This window comes from Accipiter gentilis, chromosome 9 (genome assembly GCF_929443795.1).
Source record: "Accipiter gentilis chromosome 9, bAccGen1.1, whole genome shotgun sequence".
NCBI lineage: Eukaryota > Metazoa > Chordata > Aves > Accipitriformes > Accipitridae > Astur > Astur gentilis.
Genome location: NC_064888.1, coordinates 24144367 through 24155274, shown reverse-complemented (window position 1 = coordinate 24155274; position 10908 = coordinate 24144367).

The window sequence follows — 10908 nt, the reverse complement described above, 5'->3', positions numbered from 1 at the left end:
GCTTTGAGCATTTTATAGACACAGGATTTCCAAGGCATTCAGTTTTGGTTGTGCACCCTGTCCTCATCCTTCAATATTCATTTATTTAAGCAGTTAAACTTCTTGGTGCAGCAGTCCCACTAACTTCACTAAGACATATTCAGGCAAGCCCCTAAGTTGCTGTGGAACCATATTGCTTGGCATATTACTTTTCAACATAGAGGTCAAAAGTTTTGAAAAGTGGTAACCTAAAAATGAGTTCCCTAGCTTCTGACTTGGACCATTATTAAAGCAGCACTGGATATGCAATACTTTTGGACATTCTGCCACAAATATAATAGGTCCACGTAGTCATCAAAGCTAACTTAGCTTGGAAAAGTTATGTCTAAGTATAATGGAAAAAGAACAAATAACTTATTGCAATACATTTATGTCTTTCCAGGGTAAAAGTCTACCGTACCTTGAGTAATTTCTGTTTGACATTAATAAACATTTTATTGCAACACCCTTAAGCCATGTTGTATATCCCTGCTCAGCAATATTGACACCCAGAGGTCAGGACTGAGTGAAATGGCCTAGATCCCATGAAAATACAAATCAGATTTGTGGTCAACCAAAATTTGAGTTTCATATGCACACAGACATAATTCGCCACTGGAGTTGTTTGAGTATTTCCTTGCTAAGGCTTAGTTTGTAGCTCTGGTGGTGGTTGCAAAATTCTGATCTTCATTAGAAAAAAATTAGTTATACTGATGTCATAAATGCTCTGTCTGCAACAGGTAAGACTATGACGGGTACAGCTAGTGCAGGGCAGGCTCTGCCCAGGCACAACCCTATTTGACAGTAAAGAGCACGGGGTAACCTGCATCGCTTCCTTACGGCCAGAGCAGGGGAGTCAGCTGTCAGGAAAACTCACCCTGCCCCTTTTGCATGAGTTGGAAACCCCAAAAGGAGGGGAAATTGATGGTCAGAGCCATTTCCAATGGTGCCCAAATTCTTCCTGATTTGATTTCAAATGATAGAAAAGAACTGAATGATCCAGGTTAAAAAAGAGGCATAGCTGGGAAAGTTATGAGTTCAGTGGGTAGGATTTTGGACTCGGGCCCTTCCTGTTTATGCTCAGCTATCTCTCTCCTCATCACATCTGACATTTCGAGCCTGCAAATGCAGATTACATTAGAGGGTGGGAACTGTGCTGTAGTCGACGCAGAGACGTGCTCATTCTTTTCATAGTTATTTTTTTCAAAAATGCTGTAAAATCTCCAGGTTTGTACCGATACCCTGGGTAATCGCTATGCCTTATGCAGAGCAAAAATTTGACTCCAAAACTGGGATTTTTTTGGCAAACATCAGTGAGAAATGCATCTAACTCCTTCAAATTATGATGTGATATCAAAATGTTTTGGTTCATATTCCTTTTCATTCGCCTCAGTTCCTCATGTGGGAAGGCTGTATTTCTGAAGTTACTCAGGGTAAAGTCTGAAATTTAAAATAGACCAGTCCCCAAAGGGAATGAGAAGTGTTCAGCAGAGCCAGCCTCTCTGTCAGGTAGGGCTTTTGCAGACAGTTGCTGTTGGGAGGAAAGGGTTGGATCCAGATGCTGTGCCATGACTACTGACCCTGAATCATCCCTCAGTCCCTTGCTAAAAATGTGTGCTGTGCGTATTTATCGCTCTCCAATGGCTTTCCTTTGAGTGTCCTTGGACCAGTTTGGCCCTGGAGCAAAGCTTTAATTGCTTGTGTTTCTAAGTGCTCTAAAATCCACCTGTGTATTTTAGAAACATTTTCAGAGAAAAAAAAAAGAGTTAAATGGTTTTAACACATTCAAAACCAATATAGGAATAAGGGGATGGACTGAGAGACTGCTAAATGTAGCTGTGGATTAATGGACTCAGGCCCAGAGCTGTAACAACCACCACTTTTTTTTTTCCTTTTTTTTATTCACAGGTGAAAACAAAGTATTTTAAACATAGTATAAAAATAAAATTTTAAAAAAATATTTTTTTTGTTTGCTTCATAGTGTGTCACTGGAAATGTCCCCTGAAATCAAGCTTCATTTCAAGGTTTTGTTTCCTCCTATTTTCTAACATGTTTAAATGAAAGTGGAAAAAAATTATAGTGGTCTTGAAAAAATGGTAGTTTTGTCTGAAAAATGATAAAATGAAGCCACTGGACCTTATCAAAGTTTTTTCCATTTTTAGTTTTTGCTTGAATTTGGCATATATTTTTATCCATGAAAATGACAATATTGGTAGAGATTTAACCAAAGAGGCACTAACTTTTCTCATAAGACTGTTGTTCCACCTTAGCTCCAATGACATCCTTAGTCCTGCTTCCTGGCGTTGTTTGCTCAGGAGGTTCCTCAGGCCTCTCTTATAGCAAGAAGCTGATTTTAATAATCAGACTTCTCTCAAGGCATATGACCGGAAAAATTGTCTTCAAAGCTGGCAGGGCCTGGGGCAGACCTGGGAATGGAAACTAGGGATAATGTGATTAAGGGTTTGCAGGGATAGAGCAATCCCTCAAACAAACTAGGGCTTCATGTTAAAAAAAAATGGACTAAAATTCTTTGGCCTAAGTAGGCTGCTGTAGAAGCAATTATGCTGGGAAATAAGCTAGAATAGGTCTTGCAGTACAGGTCCACAGCCACTGTGTGAACAGTTTTTCAAGGCAGAGCCTCTTTTTCCTGGCAAGCCCAAGGACAGACAACTCATGGCTACTTGTCTTCACTGAGCATCCAGACAACACGGAGAATCTTTGCCTTTTCTCTGCAATATGAGTTCTTCAGGGAACACAACCCAACAGAAAATCTCCAACAGTCATTGCTCACACAACTGGAGTCTGGCAGAGACTGAGGATAAGAGAGCTACGCTTTGCTCAATTGCTACCTCAGCTACATGCAGAGAACTTTATTCTCCCAAAACATTCCTCAACCCTGTTGATTTTGGTGAAAAACAGAAAACCGGAAAAGTTTGATCTGTGCTAAAATTTTTGGGAAAGATCCTGACCAAACCGTGCCTCATCTGTAGCAGGTGCAAGAGATTCAGCTGACATGCAGTGGAAAAACATAGCTGTCCAACTATCTGTGCTGCTGCAAGAAAAACCTCCAGGCCTCCTGCAGCCAAAATCTCCCAGGAACAATCCAGCCCTGTGCTGAGTACTGCCTGGAGCAGGGAGCTCAGCACCCTGCACTCCCACAGGCTATTCTGAGCTTCCACTACCTCCCAAGAAGAGGCGCGGAAATGGTGCAGCAGCCCTGAAACCTAAAGCATTCTGCCTGTGTTCCCCTCTATTTAGTTAGGAAAGTGGTAAACATTGCAGAGATTAACCTTGTAACCTCAGCTAATTCACATTAAGTTAGTAAAATGGAGCAGAATCTAGAAACAATCAGCATTTGTGGCTTTCTAGGCCTTTTAAGCTCATTTCTCTGCAATGCAAACCTCCCTCTCCAATGATTTGTTCAGCTTTAAGTCCTCTGAATTCCAAGCTTTTATGTTATTACAAGCTTCCCTTTACTGACCGTGTCTGTGCCAGCAGGTGCATGAACTGGGAGGCCCACGGCAAGTGCATTTTATTACTTCCAAACAGACCATTTTTTTCTGATTCTTACAAGTTCTGGAGCTATTACTTGGTATTTGGCTATTAAGGTTACAAAAGCAGAGATGCCTCACTTCTGAACCTGTAACTACGACTGTCAGAAAGACTACTGTGTAATTGGTATTTGAAAAGCGTGTGCCAGCTGGGAAAGCTGCACATACAGAAAAGTAGCCATGTAAGGAACACAGGGACATAATAAATTCTGCTAAGAACGAGCAAGATGTTTCAACCAGGACTTCTGTTTGCATCAGAAGGAAACCATCCTACTGCATTAATAAAGTAAACAGGGCTACGCTCCTACCAGATCCTACTTACAAGGGGTCCCCGGGCAGCGCTAGTGCCGAGATGAGGAAGGTCCAGGCAGTGTCCTGGGGCTGTCATCAGCAAGGAGTACGCTTCTCTCCATCAGCTCCAAAGGAGAACCCCCCCTTGCTCACGAGGTGTTTGCTCTCTGTGATGCTGCCTGCTGTTCCTGCCTGCTTTTGGTTACATGCTCTGATTTATCTCTGGCAGGAAATGTACACAAAAGCATTAGGAATCTCAACCTCCCGACAAGAAAGAATTGCGCGATGTATGTCAAGGAAAGCTTTATTTACTTCTGTCGATATCATACATATATTTGTGAGTCATTCGAGATCTCTTGTAAGGACGTAATTATTGTTACTGTTCTGGTTGTATTGGGTTTTTTTTGCTGTATTACTGTTGATTGTTCTTATTGTATCTATTGCTCTGTCTCCTATTGTTCTATTGTTCTTGTTTTATTGTCATTTGTTGCCTTGCTGTTTGACTATTGATTCTTCAATAAAACTACCCCTGGTACTCCTGCTCTGTTACCCTGGCCCTGGAAAGGTTGGGAGAGTAAGCTGGAACTCGTATTCATGACGTGTCACATCAAGCCAAATTTTAAAGACAAAATATGAATTGGAATTGACAAATTTTACCAATTTGGACTACTTACTGGACTGGACACAGGTGGACGGGCCACCTTTACTTAACTCGGAAAAGAAACACATATACTTTTATGTGTTTGTGCGAGGGGATGCCTGTAACCAGTCAGGCAGGACCTTTGAGAGAGGGAAGTCAAACTCTGGTAGCTTCATGAAAAAAAGATGACTCAGTTGCGTTGCCATTAAATGCTGTGTACACAGCCCTGCTCAGAACTATTTCTGGTTTCTATTTAAACATTCCAAGAGCAGTGGAAGTCCATTTACAGGAAATCAAATAGCAGACAATAGAGACCTACCTCAGCAGGAAAAAGCACAGGCTTTTATTTACAAGGAACTAATTCTTCCGAGCAAGGGGGAGCACCAGACACAGTGACAGACTCCCTTTCCCTTCCTGAATGACTGCTAAAAGGGACAGACATTGCACTCTGTCAAATTGTTTACATATACCCTCCCCAACAGCCAAACCTACTGTCGCTGAGAGCCAAAAGTGAGCAATAAATAATACCACTGACTTTCACCTTGCTGCAAAAGCTTTCATCTTGGAGGACAGGAAACACTTTCCGACACACTTCACACCTTGAAAAAAAGCCTTTGCATTAGAGAGTGGGAACTGAAACGACTTTCAAGAGACGTGTTGATGCACAAAGGGACCTAGTCCAGAGACCATTCATATGCATCCTTGCTCTGTCAAAGGATGAGACTTGAGGAACTTGTTCCTTTAATAGTCTGTTCAGCCTTTGCTTCTCCTTTTTGGAAGAGAAGGTTCTCAGGAAGAGGGCTGTGATTCATTTTGTGCCTGTTTTTAAGGGACTGTGGTGGGGAAAAATAGATTTCAATTTTCATGCCTTAGTCCTTGCAAGCTGTTAAACTTGGGCAATTGTAGATGATGGTCTTGCTGACGCTCATGTGGCTTTTGTAGTAGCCTGTTGGTGCTCTTAGCAAGCTGAGAGGCTACTGGTTATTTTCTGCAGGCACTTGTCCTCCACCAAACCTTCAAATAAAAGCATTCCTATACCCAGTTGTTCTTCTAAGTCCCTCTGTGACAGCTCTCCTGCCTGCAGGCTTTTATAGCCTGTGGTCTGTTTATGGGTTTAGCTTTATAGCCAGCCTAATTAGCTGCTGTGATAAGGATAATTAGGTAATTAGGATAATTTGGATAGCACGGTACGAGGCTTTTCAAACATCTCTTCTGGAGAGCTTTGTCTGCCACAGTGTAGTCAGTGACACTTATCTGATCTAATGGAAAACAAAAAACTCATATATCTCTGATCATGACTGATGGGAGACACTTAACATCCAAGCCAAAGAAAGAGCTGAGAAGGAGTAACCTTGATCCTTACTCTGTGAGGACAGAGCTGTAGCACTGAACTTGCACAGTCACAGCTGAATGACACGTGACATGATAGCTTCTTCTTACCTCGGGGGTTAAAAAATCAGGGCTTGGGACCCTCTACTCCTAACCTGCTGACTGTTGATAGAGGCAGCGATAAGCCACTAGAAAAAAATGACCAACAAAGCAGGGAAATGTCTCTCCCATAATGCCTTCAAATCCAAGCTGAATGCTGTCCTGGAAGATACACTCCAGCCAAATACAAGTTATAAGCCACAGAGCAGGAATGACTAGAAACTCTATCATTCCTCAGAGAAGGTGAGACTGCAAGGTCTTGAGACTCTCTTGTCTGAATGCCTGGAAATCAATGGATTTTCTCTCGTAACGCCTTTCTCTCATTCCCTTTTCCCTTAGTTCCTAATCTAGCTGTTGTGAGAATGGGAGTAGGAACTGCAGTGGGATCATAATTGCATTGAGAGTACCTTGGGTAGAAAAGTTTGGAAGCATTTTCCTGTTCCTAATTGTAAGTGCTGACCAGTTTGCAGGAGGTTAATATCCTGAATTGCTTCAAGAGGTGAAGTGTCATCCAAAGCTCAGGGAGGACTGAAAGGCCACGTGTAAACTGGGAATAAACAGGGAATTTGAAAAGAACAAAAGAACAAATATTTAGGGAGAATGGACATCAAAAGCCCAGTTGAATTTCCAGCATTCGTTGGAAGGGAATACTGAGCAGCCATTGGAGCCTAGGCTGAGGAGGAAGAACATATAGGACCTATTAAACACACTGCATGTTCATGGAGAGAGAAAGGAATGTGAAGGCTGATGACTAATGAAATTTCTAGGGCATGAAAAGACAGGATGATTCAGCATGGAAAAGAGCAGCCAGGCTGAGCTCTGTTATTCACTGCTCTGAGCTGCCCCCAGGAACTTTCTCCTTTCTGTCCATGCTGAAAATACAAAAAAGCTGACCAAGGGAAGTGGAAGGGAAGCAACCTTCGCAGCCGGAGCATCATGTGGGCACTCCCAGGGACAGGTACAGGTGCAGGTGTAGAACACTCCCCTTCTCTGCACTGCAATGTGCAGGCCACATCTGGAGACAGAGCAGTGTAGAAGGCATCACAGCTGGGAGGTGAGATAAGACTGCGCAGCCCCTTGAGCACAGGCAGTTGGCCCGGGCTCAGTCCTAACAGCTGAGCTAGAGAAAAGGAGCTGAGATGAAGTTGAAACGCCAGGAAGACGAAGCCTCAGGAGAGCCTGCTATTCTTGTAATCCTGGGTCTGCCTGCGGGCACAGAGAGAAAAAAGCTTTCCTAACAAATTGGTTTACTGAGGTTTTAAACTGGAGACAGGCAAGGATCCAATCTGTAGAGAGAAAACATGCAAGATTCATGCCAAATACAAGCTGAATTATAAGAAACCATGGGCTGGAGCTCCTCTAACCTGCAGTATATTAGACCCGAGGGGTTCAGGCAGCACTGGTGTGGTGGAAGTCTCCTGACTTCCGCATGAGGGCTGGTCTTATCCAAGTAACATTCCTGGTGGAGAGAAAGCTGCATTCCCTCTCACTCCTGCAAAGCAGATGAATCCAGGATTTCCTGGTTAGGAAGGACCGCACGTTCTTCAAGACAAGCAGAAATCTTTGGGAAAGGCTAAAATCCAAATCAGTTCTTAACTTCTTCCAGTAGTCTCCTGGATTCTTCAGAGTTACTATTCTGTATAAATATATGCTGCAATTAACTGGACTGTTTGCCCAAACATCTATTGGCTGTCGCAGTGCCTGCAGGCTTTCCTAAACAAAAGCCATGATCTGCTTCTGAATTGTAGTTCAGTGATTTGCACTATATTTATGTTCTCAAATGAATGAATGCCTCTAGTCCATTCTTTCCATTAAATCACTCCTGGCTTTTACATGTAACAGTCTTGCAACAGACCTTACTCTTAGCACTGACTAGAGCTGCTCAGGACATTTTTTCTGAAGTGATTTTTTCCCTCACAAGGTGTCAATTTAGTAAACTTTTTTTTCCTACAATAATCTGTAGTGATGATGACTTTTCTCACCAATATTCTTACCCTTTTTTTTTTACAGAAAAAAAATTGAATTGTGTATTTACTCTTCTCTGGTTTTAGTTATTTATTGACATTCCTGTGTCATTCAGTCCTCCAACTAACATGTCATAACCTATTGTAGAAGTGTTGTGGCAGTTATGTTTGGGGATGAAAAAGAAGGATGTGTGTAGGGAGATAAAGCAAATGGGAAAGTGGACACAAGCACACAGTGCGTTCATCAAGTGAGATGATATATGACACAACAGATGGCACAGGACATGATAGTTATGTTACAATACCTGTTATAACAGCCATTATTTTTATCATTTATTATTTCATTTTTAGATAAATAAGGGCATCTGCTACTCAGCAATGATTGAAACATTCTGTCTTTTCTGGATTATGTCTCCTACCAGTGTTAGTATATTCTACCATTTGGAACAAAAAAGTACTCAAAAATTGGATGAGCCCCTATTGTTTAAAATATTTTAGCATGATGCCTAGTGAAGACTGGAATGGCTATGTCTCAAGAAATTATGTAAAATTAATAAATGTAACATAAGAATAAATACATACGAGAACATTTATTTTCTTCCCCAAAAAGGACATTTTTTCTGAATGCATAGATCACAGAAGAAAATATTCAGTGCTTTTTTTCACTCTTGCTCAGAATGAAATGAGATTTTCAAATTTTTCACTGGTAAAAAAAACCTAATAGCTGTACCCATATGTAGAACTGTTGTGTTCATATAGAAACACAATGTTTTGTTGCTACTTGATGACTGTTGTCCTGTTTATGTATCCAAGGCAGTGTTGCAGCCCCCAGACTGAAGTAGACCTGTTATAGCTGAGGTTTGTGTCCCCAGTTAACAGCCAGCACCTACTTCTCTCTTTAATAGTTAAGGTTCATCTTTAACCTTCTTTCTTTAAGGCTGAATATTCCTTTCAAAATACATGTTATCAATACCCATTATGGATTTAAGTATTACTGTTATGTCTATAAATGTCTACTCTTATTCTGAGTTCTCTCCTTCAGTGACATTGTCTGGCAACAAATTACACTATGCAAAAATAAAATTAAAATGAAAAGCATGTCTTTTTGCTGGGTTTGAATTTATTTCACTGAATTTACATTTGTTTGGGTTTCTTGGTTTTGTTTTGTTTTGGTTTGGTTTTTTTACATTATGAGCCAAGGGTAGCCAAATTTCCCCATCTCTGTTCCCTAACAATTTTATTGCTCCTACAGTTTATCATGTATCTTCTACTTCTCTCCTTCCTGAAGAAATGACATTTAACAACCTCTTCTAAGAGGTTTCGCTTCTAGTTCTGTCATTATTTTCATTACCATTCTCCAAGCTCTGTTATAGAGGAGGCTTTTTGATACAAGTAATCAGGAATGCACATTAGAACTGGCTGGAAATTTTCTGTGTTTTTATCAGAATGAGGAAAATTATTTATGTTGGAACAACTTTTGGTGAAAGACACATCCATACTTTAATTTGGAACAACAGAAAAAAAATCAATAGAGCTACATTTTGTCATTTTAAAAAAGTTCAAAAAGATGCTTATTTCATGTAGTAAATACATTATATATACATTTGTAATCAAAATTAAACATTTCCAGATGACCAAAAAACAGGTTTGGGGAATCTAAGGGAAAATTTTTCTAGACAATCCTTTCAGGATAAAAGTTAGACACTCAAATTGCTTGCCCATTTCAGGATGGGAAAAACAATTAGAATGTAGTTAATTTGTCTCCCATCTGCCCATATTATAGTATCCAGGTAAAGCAGTACCATTGATTTTATACAGTAGCATTTCAATAGTCTTTGTTATTTCCTATTCCATCCCAGCTTCATGTATGGTTGCCTTTTGATTTTAGCTATATGTTCCTGCCTTTCCAGCTACTGTAAGTATTTCTGAAGAGAGTGTCAGCTCAGTAAGGAAAATGCTTACGCTCCAGCACCCATAGACAATTATTCTTCTGCTGAAGCATGCTTAGGACTACTGGGGCAGTCTGACTTCTGTCTGCGTGCTTCTGTGTATGTGGGTCTCAGGGAAATTTCGCTCTCGGATCCCACAAGTGCTTGTTACTGGTTTTACTCTTTAGAGTGAGTCACTGGCCATGAGCTTTCCCTTACAGGTGTCAAAGGCATCTGTGTGCCATGCTGGTTCCTTGGTCTCAGAGAGGCTGCAAATCCTGCCCTCCGGTTTGCCAGAGAGGAGCAATGTCTCCCAGTCCAAAGACCTCCCCAGGGGACCATGGTGCAAGCAGATTGCAGAAAAGGGCTCCAAGTAGACCTTAATCTCAGGTGGTTGGGCTGGAGCTGATGTTTCCCTCCAGTTTGTGAGGACCAGCCATTGACTCAGCCAGAGGAAAGCTGCCCCATGCTGGGGGCAGCAGGGGGTGGGCGCTGCCTGGACAGCAAGCACAGTGCTCTTCTAAACCCAGGCAAAAAAGTTGCTTTGCCAGTTTTTGGCTATTAAGTTGACACTTTCATGTCACAAATCTCAGCAAGTCCAGCAAATACCTTGGTATCGAGACAGTAACCTTGCAGCAGTCAAATGCTATTAACTTACTAGGAAATAATGAGAGACCTTGGTGTGGCAGACATTTCGGACAAAGCAACTGATGTGTGGGCAAATGCATCATGAATTACAGGAAGAAACCAAGGCCCTAAAGCTGTGAAGCATCCAGTATTTGCAGATCCTAGGAGTTTTGGAAGGAGGTAATTTTGTCCAGAGCACAACAGCCTTTGCCCCAAATGGGCTATTTTAGGAGGCCAGACAGCCCTTGCCAAGCTGTTCTCCTTGAGCTGTCAGACCAGTGGGGTTCTCCAGGTGTTGTTAATGCTGAAAGCTTTTTGCTTGGTCTAGCATGGGGAGATAGGGATGTCTCCTGGGAAGTTAAAAGGCTGCTTTGCACATAATAAAAGATGCTTTAATACCGTCCCATGGAGCTTCATCTTGTTTCTAATCTATCAAGACTAATTTGTGCCTCAGGGGCCTT